At 39.9% G+C, this 21,164-nt stretch overlaps 1 protein-coding gene across 1 annotated transcript in view; it reads left to right on the top strand.

Annotated features, from left to right (window-relative positions):
* The window catches only part of LOC136876487 (uncharacterized), a 77,715-nt gene extending 61,454 nt beyond the window's left edge, over positions 1–16,261 (top strand). Inside the window, exon 9 of the mRNA XM_067150484.2 lies at positions 15,933–16,261. The gene's annotated coding sequence lies outside the window, so the exon portion shown is untranslated. The remainder of the gene's footprint in view (positions 1–15,932) is intronic.
* The last annotated feature ends 4,903 nt before the right edge of the window (positions 16,262–21,164 follow it).

Here is a 21,164-nt window from a genome sequence, read left to right as displayed (position 1 = left end):
TGTGAGTCTGGTGCGGCTTCATCCTGCATTGAAAAAACTTGTAGCGAGCTGCTACAATGTGAGGATCTTTAGCATAATGATCATTGATGCGAGCGAGTAGCTGTGCAAAAGGAACTTCCGATATCTGCTCTTTGGGGCTTAATTTCTGCAGTAGTTCGCAGGTAGTATTTCCTACAGAACTGAGAAAAAGAGCACGTTGGCGCTTCTCGTCCATGATGGAGTGGCAGATGAAGTGTTGGTGAAGTCTGGCTAAGTACACTGACCATTCTTCTTTCTCCGGGTCGAACGTAGAAAATTGAGGAATGGTGGTGGGCTGTGTAGAAGCAGAGAGGGCTTGTATTGCTGTAAGCAATGCTGTCTGCTGTTGCTGCATGAATTGTTGCTGTTGCTGTTGCTGTTGCAAAGCCTGCAATATAGCCGCTAATTGCTCTGTAGTAGCCATGGTGACAGATGAGACAGGGTGTACAACTTTCGAAACAGCATGTAAGGGGACCAGCTGGAAGCTTGACCTTCAGTTGTACGCCTGTGAGTGAGAGAGAAAAAGAACTGGCGCTGCGAGAATGCCGTGGAGAACAGGTGCGGGTGGGCGAGCCTTGAATGTTGACTGGCTGTCCGTAGTTCGAACGGGGCGTACACTGGGAAGAATTGCACTGTACAAATGCGAAATGCTGGCAGAGTGCTAGCGTAGCGAGTTTGTGTCCTGTAGCGATGTTAATGAAATGGCGAAACCACTTGGAATGTGCGCTGCGCGTGACTTGGACCTCGTTGCCAATGTTGTTGGCGATACACACTAATAGTTTTCTTCGTTGCTAATTTTGTTGAATTGGCAACAAAATTCAACAAAATTCATTAAGTTTTCCTCGTCGCCAAATTTGTTAAATTGGCGGGGCAGTAGTACTTTTCCTCGTCGCCAATTTTATTGTGTTGTATACAAGGAACTTGGTACTGTATATAGTAACACAACATAAAATTTATTGCTTCAGTAGTTTTATACAGTATTTACAAGAAATAAAATGAAACTTGTCTTGAAGCTTGATTGAATGCACGCAGTTAATGCTGTTATTAAATGATAGACTGAAAGTCTGTGGCACAAATATATATTTACAGAGAGTCCTATATACATATTCACACCTATCTTGAGGAGATAGTCTATTCGACTGGGAAACGTCCTTAGATAGTCGAAAACTATCTGTTGTGGGATAACAAGTGTAACTTGTAGAGAGAGTTGCATTAGTATAATGCTATTATTGGACTTAGGCTTGCAAGGAACTTGCATCAATATCTTAATTCGCAGAATGCTAAGATAGTCGTCAGAGCACTGGTGAGGACTTGGGAGTGTAGCAGAATGCTTGACTTGGGGCTCGACGTGGCTACGGGAATCAGGGAAGATGAGACAGTGTCCTGAGGCGAGACCTCACAACCAGCAATCTGTCCACCTGTTCAAGACACGTTTTTAAGAGGAATGCCTCCGTGTTTGACTTGTGGTGTGGTCTGGTTGTTGGATACCGGGGTAGTCCTCGGTAAGGCGACGAATGTCGCTCCTTATATAGCGCTGGCTGACGTCACCGACGAGGATGCCAGACGCAGTGCAGTCCTCTCGTAGGCTCTGGAAACATCGGTGATGCGGCAGGTTGCAGAGCTTGTAGGCGCGGAGCTGAGCGTGGAGGACACACACAACAGATGTCATAACAATAGTCAGTCTTTACTGGAACCAATAGGCCTGTGTTAGAATTGAAGGCCAGTCCTCCCAAGAAATAGAAATTCATCATGGAGTTTGCCAGGGTAGTATTTTACCCGTCTTAAAATCTGCTCTGAAGTGATTATGTCTGAAGCATTGTAAATGTCATCAATAATAGGCTTCTGAGTGAATGGAAAACACATAAACAACTTACATTATGCAGATGGTACAGATCTCCTTGAAGATTTACAAGCTTTGCTCAAGAGAGTTAACACCATGTGCAACAAAAGAAGCTTGAATATTAATGTTAAGATGACCAGGCTTGTGATTATAAGTAGGAATAGCAACACCAATATGCAACTAATGCTTGGTAAAGAAATAGTAGAGTATGTTTCATATTACAGATACCTTGGATGCTGTCTGAATGAGCAGTGGGATTGCCGACAAGAAATCAAAGTTGAGTAAATGAAATACCTACTTTGTAGCAAGCAGCTCAATCAGAGTTTGCGTTCTCAAATGTTGTCATTTCAACATTGCTGTATGGAGTGGAAGGGTGGACTGTAACACAGAATGACTTAAAAAACTAGTCATTTGAATGTGGTATTAAAAGCATATGCTTCACATCTCATGGACTTAAAAGATCAGGAATGCTGTAATGATAGAAAGGATGAATAGAACAACTGAGGTTCTCTAAAAGATCAGGAATGCTGTAATGATAGAAAGGATGAATAGAACAACTGAGGTTCTCTTTTTCCCTCAAGCCTTGTAAATTTGTATATCTTAGTCATATTATGAGGGGGAGAAAAGTATATATTCTTGCAGTTGGTACTCCAGGTTGGTATTTCAGGTAAACATGGACCTGGGTGACATCTCATATCATGCCTTAGAAATATATGGGTGGCATAAATACTAATTTACTTTAGGAAGTTGCAAAATTGAAAGTTCACAGTGCTAGAATGATAACCAATCTTTGATAGAAAAGGGCTCCTCAAGGAGGAGATGAATGCATGACAATCATTGAAGAAAGTGAAGACTTATTGTAGAAATCCATGGAATATATGCACCTAATTTCAAACACTAAATTAAACATGAATATTAACTTAAAATAGATCAAAATGATGATATATGATTGACAACTAATGGATTACAGTAAACAAATTAGAGGTTTTCTGAGTAAGCAAAACTTTTATACACCTAGAGCTCAAAATGACTGCAGTTGGACAAAGCACAACTGATATAAAATCAGAATTGCTCAAGCAAAGGTGACATTTAACACAGAAATGTCCATTCTAACCACTAAAAACCTGTCCAAACTAATGTAATTAAAATCTGCACCTGATATGTTGCTCTTTATGGCTCACAAACATGGACCATTGAGAAAAATAAAGAGAGAAGAGTAGAGGTATTCAAGCTGTAGTGTTGGAGACTAGTGGAATGCCCTGAATGGCAAAAATGATTGAGGATATGTGCTTACCAGAGTTGGAGAAAGGAAATCTCTTTGGAAGGAACTACTATAATGGAGAGATTGGTTTATTGTACCCTTGCACTGGCACAACACCTGTATGATTATTGTTTTGGATAAGAAAGTGGAGAGAAGAAGAGGAAGAGGCAGGCTAAGATTGCAGTTCTTTAGCCAAATCATTGATTCCGTGAGTGAAAAATTTTATGTTGAAATAAAATGACTAAAAGAAGAAAGAGAGGAGTGGAGAAGATGATTAGCTACCCACCAATCTTTTGCTTGAGGAACCAAGAAGAAGTAGGCAGGGATACAAATATGAAAGTTCAGCTACTTGCCTAAATGGTCGGAGTATTGGCCTTCAATTCAGAGAGTCCCAAGTTCAGTGGGTATGTTTGTCTTAATTCAGACATCTCTCTTTATGGGCTACACAGCACAGTACACTACCAACCACTACAGAAACATGCAGTAGCGAATACATCCCTCCACTTAGGCTTGGTGACTCAAAGGACATCTGGCTGTAAAAATGGTTTTAATCCACATGCAGTCCCAATCCCAGTTAATTGGGTTTGCCGAAGTTTAAGACATATATCACTATCAGCCATATTCAATCGTTTTTACGATGTGGCCTCTGTAAGTCCGAAGCAAGGTAGGTTTTCATGAGGTCTCTCCATCTGGGACGGTCTTGAGCGATGTTCTGCCAATTGATCCCAGTAATCTTACGGATGTCTTTATCCCATCTGTCCGGTGATCTTCCCTTAGGTCTCAGATGATCTTTCGGACTCCACTCAAGCAGAAGCTTTGTCCATCTACCATCAGTTCTCCGAGCAACATGGCCTGCCCATTGCCATTTTAGGGTAAGCACCCTTTCTAAAATGTCACTGACCTTTGTGACTGACCTAATGTAATCTGCTTTCTTCGTGAAGCCTAGCATAAACCGTCCCATAACTCTTTGGGTTGTTCTGAGTTTTTGCTTAACAAACTCGCTCATTGTCCAGTTTCACAACCGTAAGTCAGTACAGGGAGAACACTCTGGTCAAAGACTATCTTCTTTAGGTGGATTGGCATGTTGGATTTGAAGATTGAAGAATTTCTTCCGTAGGTTTGCCATCCTAGTTTGATACGCCGGAAGATTTCCAGTCTTAAGTCCCCTGTCATGTTTACGAGCTGCCCGAGATAGACATACTCATTGACCTGTTGTAATGTGGAATTTCTCACATGCAGCTTTCCTGCTGGGGCCCATTTGTTGAGCATTACTTTGGTTTTAGAAAGGTTCATGGATAGTCCCACTTTTTGACAGGCTGAGACAAGATCTTGAATTAGAGTTTGTAGTTCATCGATGTTGTTGGCCAAAAGTGTAATGTCGTCTGCAAACCTTAAATTGTTTAGCCTTTTCCCATTGATTTTGATTCCTGTACTTTGCCAGTTGATTTTTGACAGCTTGGAAGAAATGGGGTCACCTTGCTTTACACCTCTTTGAATTGGAAAATCCGTGGTTGGCACATTGACGTTCACGAAGTCTGATGCCATGTTCGGCTAAGGCTTGCATAACAGCAGCATGGCTCACCGAGTCAAAAGCCTTTTCAAAGTCCACAAAGGCTAAACAGAGCGGCATTTGATATTCATTACTTCTGCTGATAACTTCACGAAGGGTGAGTATGTGTTCGATTGTTCCAAAACCTCGGCGGAAACCTGCTTGTTCAATTGGCTGAGCAAAATCAAGCGTTGAACTGATTCTATTTGTCAGTACCTTGGTGAAAACCTTGTAAAGGACAGAAAGCAAGCTAAAAAGACGATAGTCTCTGATGTCATGTGTGTTCCCTTTTTTGTGCAGGAGAATTATCGTTGCTCTGTTCCAAGAAGGAGGGATGAATGCATTGCGTAGACAAGATGTGAATATTTTTGCCAAGTGGTTTAAAGTTTCATCACCAGCAAGTTTGAGAACGCTAACTGAAAGGTTATCGCTACTTGCGACTGATTCCTTTTTCATACTGTTAATAGCATGTCTGATCTCAGATGGGAGAACTTCCTGGACTTGGGAAATGTTGGATAAGTCAGGCAAAGACAGGTTATTATCAGCCTTCTCGTACAACTTGCTATAGAAGTTTCTGATGAACTCAAGAAGTTCTTCCCTATTGGTAATTCGGCCGTCGTCCCCATCTAATGCAATTAATTGTTTCTTCCCGATCTGTAGCTTCCTTTTAGCAGACTTTAAACTTGATTTTTCAGATAAGTAAGTTCTTAGAGTATCTTCATTGAATTTCTTTAAGTCGGTTTTAATTCTCTTTCTTATGGTTTTGCACAGCTCAGAGTACTGTATTTTGTCACAGTCAGACTGAATTTTCATTTCTCTCCTCTTCTTTAACAGGTTCCTGGTATCATCACTGAGTTTCTTATCCCGAGTATTATTCCTTTTCAACCCTCCAATTACTTCAGCCGTATCCATTAGCATTTTTTCCAGATTTTCACCAGTTGTTTCATGTAGGCTTTGTTGAAGGGCTTGATGGAATTTCTCTTTATTTTCTTCTATATGTTTAAGATATGTTTCTTTTTCTCCCGCACTAGTTTAAGTCGATGTTCCTTAACCCATTCGTATCATTTGACGACCCTAGCTCGTCATAGTTGCTCGTGGCATATGAATCAAATGACGAGCTCTGCTTGCGGCGATGCACAGCTGTACATCAATCCATATAGTTCAGTCACTAACCCACAGATGCCACTTGTATGAGCTGAATTTTGCACATGTGGCTTCGGTTTTTTCCCTTTCACCAGGTTCTCGCACACTTCCGGAACAAGAGATAAGAGAATCTTTTTTCACATAATTTCGCTCTTGTCAGTTGCCATCATGGCGTCAAGCAGATATGCTAGTGAGTGATATTGAAGGCAGTGATGTTTGTGATGATGAAATAGACCCTGAAGTCCTTCGTTCGAGTACTAGCGATGCATATAATAGTTCTGATGACATGGAAAGTGAAGCAAATAACGACGGTGTGCCGAGTCTTTCTAAACAAGCTCGTACCTCGGCACAGACTAACTTGACTGACTGGAACTGGACAAAAAGTGACAATAAACCTGTTGTACATAAGTTTAGTGAATACAGTGGGGTTAGTGAAATTTTATTGAAAAAGTTTGATATGCAGCCACTATCTGAACTCTCAGTTTTTTGTGAATACATGGACACTTTGTTTGACAAAATATCTCTCGAGACAAATTCATATGCAGCAAAACAGTTGAGCAATCCTGCCAGAAAAAAGTTGAAAGACGATGACAAATGGTTTGAGACTACACCTGACTTTCTAGGGCATATTTTGCGTTAGTTATACTAATGTCACAAGTGCGAAAGTCAAGAATACAGTTATAATGGAGTAAAAACAGGTGTATAAACACTCCTATTTTTCATGAAACCATGAGCAGGGGAAGATTTCACGATTTTTACATTTTGTTGACGATGAACAAGTCGATAGTAGTGACAAACTAAGAAAGATTAGGCCTATAATACAACATTTCTGCTCCAAATTTTCAGAATTATATTTACCTTCACAAGACATTGCTCTAGATGAAAGTCTAATGAAATTAAGAGGCCGCCTTTCATATGTCCAGTGTAATAGGTCTAAACGTTCTAGGTTTGGAATAAAAATTTACTAAATTTGTGAATCAAGTTCTGGCTACTGTCTGTCTTTCAAAATTTATGTAGGTGATGATGTAACGGATCCAAGTCTGCCAGCAAGTACAAACGTCGTACTCAACATGTGTGAACCCTTGTTAGGCCGAGGACATACATTGTTTTTAGATAACTGGTATTCTTCCCCAGATTTATTCAAAAGGCTATACGACAAGCGTATGAATGTAATTGGAACTGTTAGACAGAACCGAAAAGACATGCCTCGCGATATCAGTAAGAAGAAACTAAAACGTGGAGAGTATGAGACGTGGGTTGCCAACAGTATGTTGTGTGTGAAGTGGAAAGATAACAAGGATGTTTGCTTTCTCATCACTAAACACAAATCAGCTGACATGACAGGGACAGGCAAACTCAGACGAAAGAGAGGACAAACCCCGAGGGAAGAAGTGATAAAGCCCAAGTGTGGCCTTGAATACCAGAAGGGGATGGGTGGTGTTGACCTTCAGGATCAGGTTACAGCTCTGTTCCCCGTCATGCGACGCACAGTGAAAGGATATAGGAAAATATTCTTTTACCTTCTAGATATGTGTATTTTCAATTCCTTCACTGTGTATCACAAGATCGCTGCTAACAGAAAGACGAGCTACACGGACTTCCGAACTAGCATTGCGCAGCAGCTACTAGAGACTGTTCAGTTGTCGGAGTACTCGGTTCGAGGTCGACCTTCAGCGAGCACCACCCCAACCAGATTACAAGCTAAATCATGGGCCCACTTTCCCATGCGTATTCCCCCTACAGAGAAGAAATCAAAAGTCACAAGAAGGTGTGTTGTGAGCTACAGCCGGGGTAAAAGAAGCGAAAGTTGCTGGCAGTGCAAAAAGTGTGGCGTAGCTCTTCACTTAGAAGAATGTTTTGAGGTGTACCACACCCAACAGACGTACTAAAATAGTGGCATTGGTAAGTTTATTACTTCTTTATCATGCATGCAAATTTTCAGAAAGGAATATTTACTGGTTGGTTTTGTATGATTTTCTAAATAATAGTGTGATGAAGACGGCCGTAGAGCGGTATTTAAATGTGATTTCTTAGTGAACTCCTATGGTATTTAAATGTGAGGTGAATGGGTTAATGTTTGACTCGGCTCTAGCCCTTACTAATCGGTGGTCACTACCAGTATTGAATCTGTTGAGGACTGATACATCTTTAATGATTTGAGGGATGTTACAGAGAACAAAATCAATCTCATTGGTGTATTCAAAATTGGGACTTCTCCATGTCCATTTACACCCTGGGTGTTTCTTAAAGAATGTATTCATTATACGCATGTTGGTGTATTCGGCAAATTGGACCAATCTCTCCCCTCTCTCATTTCTCTCGTCTATCCCATAGTTTCCAATAACAGTTTCACCAGTCTTACAGGTTTCAACCTTCGCATTGAAGTCCCCCATTACTATTTGAAAGTGACAGTCACTCCCCTTCTCACAGGTTTCATGTAGAATCTCATAAAAGGATTCTAACTCCTCGTCTGAATGGCTTGATGTGGGGGCATATACTTGCACAATGTGCATTTCATATCTCTTAGAGAGTTTTAGAACTAATCATGCAATTCTACCTGAAGTACCTTCCAATACAGAGACCCTGTTTACGAGATGTCGACTGATTAGGAATCCTACTCCATTAAGCCCTCCTTCTGGTTCACCACAGTAATAGAATAAATTACCAGAATTCAAAAGGTAACACCCTTCACCTTTACGGCGTACTTCAGATAGACCAATTACGCTCCAGTTGATCTTTCTCAGTTCATCTTCAAGCTCTTCTAATCTGTAATTGCCTAATAGAGAATGACAGTTGTACGTGCAAAGCTGGTAGGTTTGGATTTTTCCTATGATTGTTTCTCTTTCATGAGACATCAAAGTAGCACCCACCCGGAGATCCGATTGTGAGGCTATTTTACCTCCGGAATGTAGGAATTTCACCTTAAAGTCACTCACTGTCTTTTGACTTAAAGGATGTGAAGCATAATTACCACGCCTGCTTCATTGACGGATTGGTGATCCTCCTGCACTGATCAGCTCGCCGACCCAGCTTCCCGCTGGGATTGGTTACCCGAACCTTCCACTGGGTTGCTAGGCTTAACGGGGGCACCTCTTGTAGGTTACATGCTTAGAGTTGGAGTGTGAGAGGCTAGAGGACTCAAACTTGCAGAGTCCTTATGTTATTGTTGCAAGATGGATTGCAACGACGCATCACACTCCCATATATAGGCCATTACAACACTAGACTGTGGCAAGAAATAAAGTCATTGTAAAACTACCAAAAAAAAGGGGACTCTAACTGAATGTAAATTGATGAGGAACCACGCTTCTTTTGGTGCCTGGAAAAAGTCTTTTTTCTTGTCCTCTTAGAACAGATACTAGATGCAGCAGATGAATGGCTATAAGAAGAACAAACTGGCTTTTGTCATAGAAGGTCCTGCTCAGAACTAATGTTCATTTCTGCAAACTATAATTAAGCAATGCATAGAGTTCAGTCGTCCATCAGTCGTCCATTATACCTTAACTTCATTGACTTTAAGAAAGCGTTTGATAGTACACGCCAAGAATAACTGTGGAATATATGGAATTCCTGACTACTTTGTACATGTTTTCAGAAACCTATACCTGAATTCAAGTTCTGTATAAAAACTGAACCAGGTAAACACTCTTTTCTTTAACATACATGCAGTTGGTCAGAGCGGAGTGAGTGGCTGTGCTGTTTGGGTCATGTAGCTGTCAACATTCGGGAGATAGTGGGTTTGAAGCCCACTGTCAGCAGCCGTGAATATGGTTTTCTGCAGTTTCCTATTTTCACACAAAGCAAATCCAGGGACTGTACCTTAATTAAGGTCATGGTCACTTCCTTCCTACTCCTAGCACTTTCCTATCCCATTGTTGCCATGAGAGCTATCTGTGTTGGTACAATGCTAAGCAAATTGTAAAGAAAAGAAAATGGTTGTCAGGCAAGGATAAATTTTGTAGCCATTCCTTTTCATATTAATTATGGATTCCGCACTGAGAAAAACAACATTCAACTCCAACATGGGCATCCTCTGGAATGAGCGACCTCATCTTACAGACCTGGATTTTGCTGACAACATTGTTCTAGTCACAGAAACAATACCAAATTTACAACATTTGATTATCGAGCTAGATAGGATGGCCTGTCTTATAGGGCCATGAATAAATACTGACAAAATGAATACGATGTGTATAAAGAGCGGTAATGTATCTGACTGAATAACAGTAGAACAGTGTGCACTACAAGATGTAGACCGTTTTCCATATCTCAGTAGTCTTATCTGTAATAATGAGGACATAGATGCAGACATTAGCAGCAGAATTGGGAAAGCTTCTGCTGTCTTGCAATGAATGCATCCACATGCTCCAGCTCTACTCCACTATCATCCTACTGATGGCTATGTATGAAGGTGAGACTTGGAAAATCTCAGTAAAACCAACTCACAAGCTCAATGCTTTTCATCAACGGTATTCTAAACATTATCATCACCACATTACAAATGATGAAGTGCTAAAAAGGAATGGTCTGCATAGCCATCACAAAATTGTTGCTGAAAGAGATCAACATTTGCAGGGCATGTTTTTGCAGAGGCAGTAACAAACTCCCCAAAACAGCATTGTTGTGGAATACAGGAATAGGGGAAAACAACGTAAGACCTGGAAACAAATGTTTGCAAATGATCCTGAAACATTGGGATGTGAAGTGGGATGAAGCCGAAAACCTGGCATCTAATTGGATTCACTGGAAACTTGTTGCCCAAAATGTTACATAGCATCGGAGGAACTAAGTCTAAGCAAGTCTTAAGTGCTCCTGTACATGCTAATGATGAGGTGAACTTTAACTGCCATAAAGCTATCATTCCATGGTATACCACAGATCTCTTATGAGCTACAAAAGACCGATGTTCCATGGGAATATAATCTGCTGGATTCATGATGACAAACCTGGGGCATGATATTCGAGAAGCATAGTCATTGACTTCTCACTAAGGCTCCAGCAGTTTAAATTCTAGCCAATGTACGAGGGTAAAATTAAAGAAATCTCTTCCCTGTGATTAACATTTCATGTAAAACAGGATGTTCCATAGCCATGACCAGGATGTCAATAGTTATATAAAACTACAAGCTTGTTTGCTTGCTAGCCTTGATGACAGGGTTGTCTGGAAATATAGTGTAGACTGTCACCGACAGGCTATTTCAGAAACATGTTCTCTTAACCCTCTACTGCATACTGTTGCCTTTTGGCAACAAATAACTTTTCACCTGTATAAATGGATAAATATTGTAGACAGAGGTAGTTTTACGGCACACCTTCAACTGTACAATCAATTAAACACATATCCCAGTGATGCCTTGTTTTTTTTTTACATAACATAAGTCAAAACAGCCCTACAACCAAAGGTACTCCTTCCACCCCGTCAACATCCACGCGAACCAACCACCGTTTATTTTACGTGGGCCCTCCCCATCACATTACCACAGGCTTCAGGAGTACCTCTGGCTCAACCTCAAAGACATTACCGACCTACGGTTCTGCAAGTTGTACTTGCGCCTTGCAGTATGTACCCATGGCCAGTAGGTAGTAATGTTCGGTCTTTGAATGTTAAAAGCTTAGCGTAAAATCGTGAAAAATCGTATATATATTCAACTATGGCAATCCACATCACATATGAGTGTTAAGCTATTAGCCCCAGTACATCTAATACACTGAACATATGTTGAACATTAAAGCTTGAAATTTTCTTCACCAAACGGAAACGAAAAATAATTCATGCAGTAGAGGGTTAAGATGTTAATCAGAAGGAACAAGCAACAAACTACAAGCTTGTTTGCTTGCTAGCCTTGATGACAGGGTTGTCTGGAAATATAGTGTAGACTGTCACCGACAGGCTATTTCAGAAACATGTTCTCTTAACCCTCTACTGCATACTGTTGCCTTTTGGCAACAAATAACTTTTCACCTGTATAAATGGATAAATATTGTAGACAGAGGTAGTTTTACGGCACACCTTCAACTGTACAATCAATTAAACACATATCCCAGTGATGCCTTGTTTTTTTTACATAACATAAGTCAAAACAGCCCTACAACCAAAGGTACTCCTTCCACCCCGTCAACATCCACGCGAACCAACCACCGTTTATTTTACGTGGGCCCTCCCCATCACATTACCACAGGCTTCAGGAGTACCTCTGGCTCAACCTCAAAGACATTACCGACCTACGGTTCTGCAAGTTGTACTTGCGCCTTGCAGTACGTACCCATGGCCAGTAGGTAGTAATGTTCGGTCTTTGAATGTTAAAAGCTTAGCGTAAAATCGTGAAAAATCGTATATATATTCAACTATGGCAATCCACATCACATATGAGTGTTAAGCTATTAGCCCCAGTTAAGAATTGCTGGTACATCTAATACACTAATACACCTATGGGAGTAACAGAGTCCCACTCCCATTTGACAGGCGCGGGACTCATTGGAAACAACTTGGCAAACAAAATGGAATCCGATGGGGTGCTATCAATATTAATGGGGCTTATGGAAGAAAGAAAGTAGAACTGGCTGAGTCAGCAAAGAGGATGCATCTGGATATGCTAGGAGAAAGTGATATTTTGGTAAGGGGAGATAACGAGGAAGAGATAGGAGATTATAAAGTGTTCTTGACGGGTGTTAGAAAGGGAAGGCCAGAGTATGGGGTAGGGCTGTTTATCAGGAATACCATTGCATGCAACATAGTTTCTGTTAGGTACGTAAATGAGTGAATGATGTGGGTAGATTTGGCAGTTGGAGGAATTAGGATGAGAATTGTCTCAGTGTATTCACCATGTGAGGGAGCAGATGAGGATGAGGTTGGCAAGTTTTATGAAGCATTGAGTGACGTCGTAGTCAGGGTCAACAGCAAGGATAAGATAGTGCTAATGGGTGATTTCAATGCGAGAGTTGGAAATAGAAGTGAAGTATATGAAAGGGTAATTGGTAAATGTGGGGAAGATAAGGAAGATAATGGGAATGGCAAGCATTTGCTGGACTTCTGTGCTAGTATGGGTTTAGCTGTTACGAATATATTCTTCAAGCATAAGGCTATTCACTGTTACACATGGGAGGCCAGGGGTACCAGATCCATAATAGACTATATCTTAACCAACTTCAAATTCAGGAAGTCTGTTAGGAATGTACAAGTTTTCCGGGTATTTTACAATGATATAGACCACTATCTGATCTGTAGTAAACTAAGTATCTATAGGCCTAGGTTAGAGAAAGTGAAATTTGTCTGCAAACGAATAAGGATAGAAAATCTCTAGGACAAGGAAATTAGACAGAAGTACATGGATATGAGTAGTGAGAAGTTTCTAATAGTAGACAGTAAGCAAGTTCAGGATATAGAAAGAGAATGGGTGGCGTACAGGGATGCTGTAGTAGAAACAGCAAGATAATGCCTAGGAACAACTGAGTGTAAAGATGGAAAAAAGCGAACATCTTGGTGGAATGATGAAGTGAGAGCAGCTTGTAAATGTAAAAAGAAGGCTTATCAGAAATGGCTCCAAATAAGGGCTGATGCAAACAGGGAATTGTATGTAGATGAAAGAAACAGAGTGAAAAAAATAGTTGTTGAATCCAAAAAGAAGTCATGGGAAGATTTTGGTAACAACCTGGAAAGGCTAGGTCAAGCAGCAGGGAAACCTTTCTGGACAGTAATAAAGAATCTTAGGAAGGGAGGGACTAAGGAAATGAACAGTGTTTTGGGTAATTCAGGTGAACTCATAAGAGATCCCAGGTAATAACTGGAGAGGTGGAGGGAATATTTTGAACATCTTCTCAACGTAAAAGGAAATCTTCCTGGTGATGTTGTGAACAACCAACCTCATGGGGAGGAGGAAAATGATGTTGGTGAAATTACGTTTGAGGAAATGGAAAGGATGGTAAATAAACTCCGTTTTCATAAAGCAGCAGGAATAGATGAAATTAGACCTAAAATGGTGAAATTTAGCGGGAAGGCAGGGATGAAATGGCTTCATAGAGTAGTAGGATTAGCATGGAGTATTGGTAAGGTACCTTCAGATTGGACAAAAGCAGTAATTGCACCTATCTATAAGCAAAGGAACAGGGAGGATTGCAACAACTATCAAGGTATCTCGTTGGATTAGTATACCAGGCAAAGTATTCACCTGGCATCTTGGAAGGGAGGGTGCGATCAGTAGTTGAGAGGAAGTTGAATGAAACCAGTGTGGTTTCAGACCACAGAGAGGCTGTCAGGATCAGATTTTCAGTATGCGCCAGGTAAATGAAAAATGCTACAAGAAGAATAGACAGTTGTGTTTATGTTTTGTATATCTAGAGAAAGCATATGACAGGGTAAAAGCAAAGCAAAGCAAAGCAAAGTCACCTCCGTACAGGCCATGAAGGCCCTTGGAGGAGTGGAAGGTAAAGGCTTCCACCATTGTTAACCTCGGCACAGTATGGGGTAGAGTGGTTAGCTCTACGCCCGGCCGCCTTTGCCCCCAGGAATTAACCTGGTACTCATTTTTGGTGTAGGCTGAGTGAACCTCAGGGCCATATGCACCTCCGGAAGTGGAAATCTCGTTTCTTAAATTTTACGACTTCCTGACGGGGATTCGAACCCACGTCCTTCCGGGCGAACCGAGCACGCCTTTACCGCCTCGGCCAGGCAGCCCCTCATGTGACAGGGTACCGAGGGAAAAGATGTTTGCCATACTGGAGGACTGGAATTAAAGGTAGATTATTAAAATCAATCAAAGGCATTTATGTTGACAATTGGGCTTCAGTAAGAATTGATGGTAGAATGAATTCTTGGTTCAGGGTACTTACAGGGGTTAGACAAGGCTGTAATCTTTCACTTTTGGTGTTCGTAGTTTACATGGATCATCTGCTGAAAGGTGTAAAGTAGCAGGGAGGGATTCAGTTAGATGGAAATGTAGTAAGCGGTCTGGCCTATGCTGACAACTTTGTCTTAATGGCAGATTGTGCTGAAAGCCTGCAGTCTGATATCTTGGAACTTGAAAATAGGTGCAATGAGTATGGTATGCTCGCCTCCGTAGCATAACGGTTAGTGTTATTAGCTGTCGTCCTCGGAGGCCCGGATTCGATTCCCGGTACTGCCAGAAATTTAAGAATGGCAGGAGGGCTGGTATGCGGTTGAAATGGTACATGCAGCTCACCTCCATTAGGGGTGTGCCTAAAAATAGCTGCACCACCTCGGGATGAGGACACGAATTTACTTACTATGAGTATGGTATGAAAATTAGCCTTTCGAAGACTAAATTGACTGGGGCCAATGACCTTCGATATTAGGCCCCTTAAAACAACAAGCATCATCATCACTAAATTATTACAACACTACACCAAAATTGATGTCAGTAGGTAAGAAATCCGACAGAATTGAATGTCAGATTGGTGATACAGAGCTGGAACAGGTCGATAATTTCAAGTATTTAGGTTGTGTGTTCTCCCAGGATGGTAATATAGTAAGTGAGATTGAATCAAAGTGTAGTAAAGCTAAGGCATGGAGCTCACAGTTGCGATCAACAGTGTTTTGTAAGTCAGCTCCCGGACGAAACTTTCTTTAGCCTACATCGGTCTGTTTTCAGACCAACTTTGCTTTACGGGAGCAAAAGCTGGGTGGACTCAGGATATCTTATTCATAAGTTAGAAGTAACAGAAATGAAAGTAGCAAGAATGATTGCTGGTACAAACAGGTGGGAAAAATGGCAGGAGGGTACTCAGAATGAGGAGATAAAGGCTAAGTTAGGAATGAACTCAATGGATGAAGCTGTACGCATGAACCGTTTTCGATGATGGGGTCATGTGAGGCAACTGCAGGAGGATAGGTCACCTAGGAGAATAATGGACTCTATTATGGAGGGTAAGAGAATTAGAGGGAGACCAAGATGATGATGGTTAGACTCAGTTTCTAATGATTTAAAGATAAGAGATATAGGACTAAATAAGGCCACAGCACTAGTTGCAAATAGAGGATTGTGGAAACATTTAGTAAAGTCACAGAGGCTTGCAGACTGAACACTGAAAGGCATAATGGTCTATAATCATAATGTAGGTATGCATGTATATATGTATGTATAGCAAAATGTTTGTTATATTTGCAGGGAATTATCACCATTGCCCCTTCCTCATCTACCAGAGATGTCAGGATACTCAACATACTGTGATATTTGTTCAACGAAGGAATGCACGGAAGGCAGTGTACAATATACCTGGACCAGTGGCTGTCAGTCATGTTTACAAATCAAGGAGAAGAATTTTTAATGTAATCTTTCAAATATGAAATGTTTGTAGATTTAGTAATTCAGATTTAATTATGTTTGAAATATATAACACATATAATTTTAAAACATTTAAATGCATTCCTGTATTCCCAGTTAGTGTTAACAGTTTAATGAATGAATCTCTCATTAATGAAAAAGTTTCAGACACATTGTAGATATCATAGTCAGATCTCTACCTACTCTTTCACAAATAAAATACTTAACAGGCTAGCTCTGTGTGTTACAGCACAGCCATTTATGACTGCTAGATTTGTACTTGGGAGACAGGTAGGTTTTAGTCCCCCATCGGCCAATTTTTCCCATTTCAAGTCCAGTCAAATGCAGTCATGGCCATTTTCTTTCCATTCCTATTAAAATTAATTCTTCTATTAAAATGGATTCATCCATTAAAATTATTAAAAATCTTCCTAAAGAAAACATTTCTCAACAAGAAACCAAAGAAATTATTAGCCTTCTTAGAACAACATTACACCAAAATTGCTTTATATTCTGTTACGGAGATATCCGTGGAGCAGAAAGAGGTGAAAGAAGGTGCGGGTGTTGAATGGGTCTAAGTACAATATCAAAAATTAATTTAAAACTTTAACAAAGGTTATATTTCTCTTTAAATCACAAAGTTAACAAATTTTTCACTCAGTGAAATAATGAAGTTACTGGTACAATGACAATTTCAAGAATTGGAAAATCCAAGATTCAGAACTTAAACTATTTTGGGCTTCAAGCCCCTAGTTTACAAATTTACAATTTTGTAAATGAGGTATAATTTAGGCAAGGGCAGAAATCCGCCAATTCAAGAGCACTTTGCTCCAAAAGTTACAATCTCTAGCCTTCCAGAGGCACCCCTCACTATTACAGAAAACTTAGAAAAGAGCTTACATGCTCTCCAACATCAACAAATTTCTTACAGCCTACTCAAGGTAACATTACATCAAAAATCTGGCCTCTCTAGGCACATTTTACAATTGAAATTACTTTTACATAGGGGTATCTGTTACCCAAACTACTGGGCCTTCGTGGAAAAAGAACAGGTTAGGTTACTGGTCCGAACACAAAATGAATGGAGGCGTACACTTACACTCCTAGATAATGAAGTATAAAATACTAACTGGGCTCTCGACCCGATTATATAGGGGCTCATCCCAAGCTACTGAGGTGACCCGAAAGAAGGTTAATTTAATGCATTACGATAAAGAAAGACAGTTACAAAAAACGTAGTCACCTCAAACCAAGTTGAAGGGGAACTCAAGAGGGTAACACACCCTCTATCGCCGTTTTACAGTTTAAGACTTTATGAAACTTTACATTAGCCGGAAGAATATTTACATTTTAGAAAAAGGTGGTTACATAGTTAGAAATTTGAACCTTCCCCTCGTGTAAGTTGGCAGAGGTAGCTACAGAGAGATAAAACTGATGGCCATTACCTGGGCTGATGAACTGCCTGGCAAAGAATGAGGCGCCTCGCCTCCTGTCTTAACACACACGCTCAGAAATTCGGCGATCAAATCAAAATCTCTTTATTTGCAAATGAGGTGACTACCTCGGTAGCAAATGGTACACTAAAATACATTGTTGTCAAGCACTAAAATTTAAATTAACAAGAGAAGAAGAAAATTTTCCTAGAATACAATATTATACAATTTACGCTAACAATTTTTTCTATTAAACACACAGCTCATCCTTACTAAATTTATCTACTGTTTACAAACTAAATTTATATACTGTTTACAAAATTCTACTTATAATATCTTTTTTTTTTTTTTTGCTATGGGCTTTACGTCGCACATACACAGATAGGTCTTATGGCGACGATGGGATGGGAAAGGCCTAGGAGTTGGATGGAAGCGTCCGTGGCCTTAATTAAGGTACAGCCCCAGCATTTGCCTGGTGTGAAAATGGGAAACCACGGAAAACCATCTTCAGGGCTGCCGATAGTAGGATTCGAACCTACTATCTACCGGATGCAAGCTCACAGCCGCGCGCCTCTACGCGCACGGCCAACTCGCCCGGTACTTATAATATCTCCTGTACTTACAAACATAGTCAAATATACAGTATGTAATTACTTCAAATAATACTATACAACTGGTATAAGATTAAAATTTACATTGCATTTATTTACTTTTTTTTTTTTTTTTTTTTACCCATTTTGGAACCTAAGTAGCATAACGACCTGCTGCGTCTTAACCAGAGCCCCTTTTGCCACCACTTTTCAGAGTTCCTGAAGGGCCTTCACAGCTACCGTAGCAGTCCCAGGGCTCTCGAAGTCCCCACTGTACTTCATCCCTACAGGCAGTCCCCTACTTCAGCTGTCCAAACTCCATAGACCAGGGGATGAAATTAATTTATTCACACACATTTTTTATTTACAATAACCTGCACTGGTCGAATGCCCTCTAACATTTCATTTATTTTCTCTGTTGCTGTTTATTCTCTTCTTGAATATCTGTACAGATTTTGGAAAAGGATCAAACACTACCCCTGGTAAACTGTTCCACTCCTTCATGCCCTTCCCAATGAATGAATGAATTTTATACTTGTGGTCAGTTCTGCCAATATAATTATTTTCCAGCTGAAGCCTCTCACGGATTTCTCCCCATGCTTCTTCTCCTGAGGCTCTATATAATCCTATAAGTCTAGTTTTCTCCCTTCTCTTACTTAAAGTTTCCCACCCAAGTTCCTCTAACATTTCTGATACACTACTCTTTCTCCTGAAGTCCCCTGTTACAAATCTTGCTGCTTTCCTCTGCACACTATCTATTTCTTTTATTAGGTATTCTTGGTGAGGATCCCAAACACTGTTTGCATATTCCAATAATGGATGAACCATACTTAAGTAACTTTTTTCTTTTAATTCTTTGTTGCATCCTTTAAGTAGCCTCGTTATGACATGTAACGATCTGTATGCTTTCCCAACAATGTCATCAACATGACCCTTCCAGTGCAAATTACTTTCAAATCTCACACCTAAGTATTTGCACTTGCCATCTTTTGGGATAACTACCTCATCCAAAGTATATTCAAATTCAGTTTTAAAGCTCCTGTTTGTAAATGTTGTAACAGCTGATTTGCCTCCATTAACCTTCATATTATTTTCTTCAACCAATTGTTGGAAACTCTCAAGGTCCCTTTGTAATTCTGAACAATCCTGAATGTTATTTATTTCCCTATAAACAATTATATCATCTGCATACACTCTTATTTTTGATGTTATATTGTTCCCTAAATCATTTGGATATATTAAGAAAAGTAACAGACCGATTATATTACCCTGTGCAATTCCCTTCCAAACTTTCTCTTCCTGTGATGTATTATTTCCTACTTTGACTTTCTGAACCCTTGAATTTAGAAATGTTCTTATCCAACGTATAACTCGTATGTCCAATCCTATTCCTTCCAATTTCTTTAATAATATTCCATGTTCCACTCTATCAAAGGCTTTGGAAAGATCTATGGCTATGCAGTCTAACTGGCCTCCTGAATCCAACTGATCTGATATGTCCTGCTGAAATCCCACCAGTTGTGCCTCACAAGAAAATTTCTTTCTAAATCCACACTGGCTCCTCATGAACCAATTTTTATCATCACATATCCCTCTGATGTACTTTGCTATTAAACTCTCCAGAATTTTACAAACTATACTGGTCAGGCTGATTGGTCTGTAGTTCTCTGGTTTCTTTTTATCACCCTTTCCTTTACAAATTGGTATTATTATAGCTTCCTTCCATTCCTTTGGTATTACACTATTATTTATGACATAGTCAAAGATACATTTTAAATAAGGCACTATGTACCACCCCATTGTCTTTAATACCTCTCCAGTAATTTGAGCACTTCCTGCTGCTTTTCCTTGCTGAAGCAGTTGGATTTCTCTGTAAATATCTTCATTTGTGAGTGAGAAGCTGCTTGTTTCCCTATGTGTCTCTCCCTCTGTATCTTCTTTTACGGTTTCCAACTCCTGACAATCTTCTACTGAATCTCTGAATTCCCTACTAAATAGATTTGCTTTCTCAGTATCTGTTGAATAGTGTTCACCCCCTTCTCCCACCATTGTAGGAATTTGGAATCCTTTTTCTTTTTGATTCCTAATATATGTGTACAGCTTTTTCCATTTCCCTTTGTGGTCATTACCCTCTTGAAGTATGCCATTCATATAATTCTCTTTTGCTTCCTTTTTCACTCTATTCAGTTCCCTCATTAGCTGTTTTCTAGTTTCTCTATTCTCCCTACCCTCTTTGATTTTCCTGTTTACTATTCTACATTTTCTTTTTAATTTTCTTATTTCCCTTGTATAATAAACAGGGTCTGAGGTTATTTTACCCTTCTTAACAGGTACAAATCTCTTCTCTCCTTCCCAAATTTCCATTAAATTTAGCCCAAAGTGTATCCACATTACTCCCTTCATTTATCCAACAACTGAATTGTGATTTAAGGTAAGTCTCAAATTCATCAACTTTAGTTTTTCTGTATAATTTCTTGTTTTGTGTGGCCCTCTTATTAAGCATTTTTGGTACGAGTCCTACATCCATTATTACAGCCTTATGGTCACCTATTCCTTCAATTACCTCAGTTTTATCAACAATTTCCCATGGTTTAACCAAGAATACATCTAGCAAGTTATTGAGACGATAGGTTCTTGTACTACTTGTGTAAATCCTCCCTCCCAAATTAACTTATTTGCTAGTTTCTGTTCATGGGCTTCAGTTGCAGCTCCATTCCATTCAACTTCAGGCAAGTTTAGATCTCCCCCAATTATTACCATATCATTATTATTGTTTTTATGAGTATAATCTATTATTTTCTCAAATATTTCCATGTCTTTTTTCTCTTCCAGGCCTATATGTTCCTATAATTCCCACCTCCTTCATATTATCACAAACTAATTTTATCCCTGATATTTCATCCCTTTCACTGTAAACCATTCATGTGAACAGTAAGTTTCCTTCACCAGAATAAACACCCCCCCCCACCCTTTTTATTCTCCTCTGTCTCTACGATAGACTGTATACCCTTCTGGAAATACTTCTGTATTACCCACCCCTTCTCTCAACAACG

Source organism: Anabrus simplex, chromosome 6 (assembly GCF_040414725.1).
Source record: "Anabrus simplex isolate iqAnaSimp1 chromosome 6, ASM4041472v1, whole genome shotgun sequence".
NCBI classification, from domain to species: Eukaryota; Metazoa; Arthropoda; class Insecta; order Orthoptera; family Tettigoniidae; genus Anabrus; species Anabrus simplex.
This window is presented reverse-complemented; position numbering and strand designations above follow the sequence as displayed.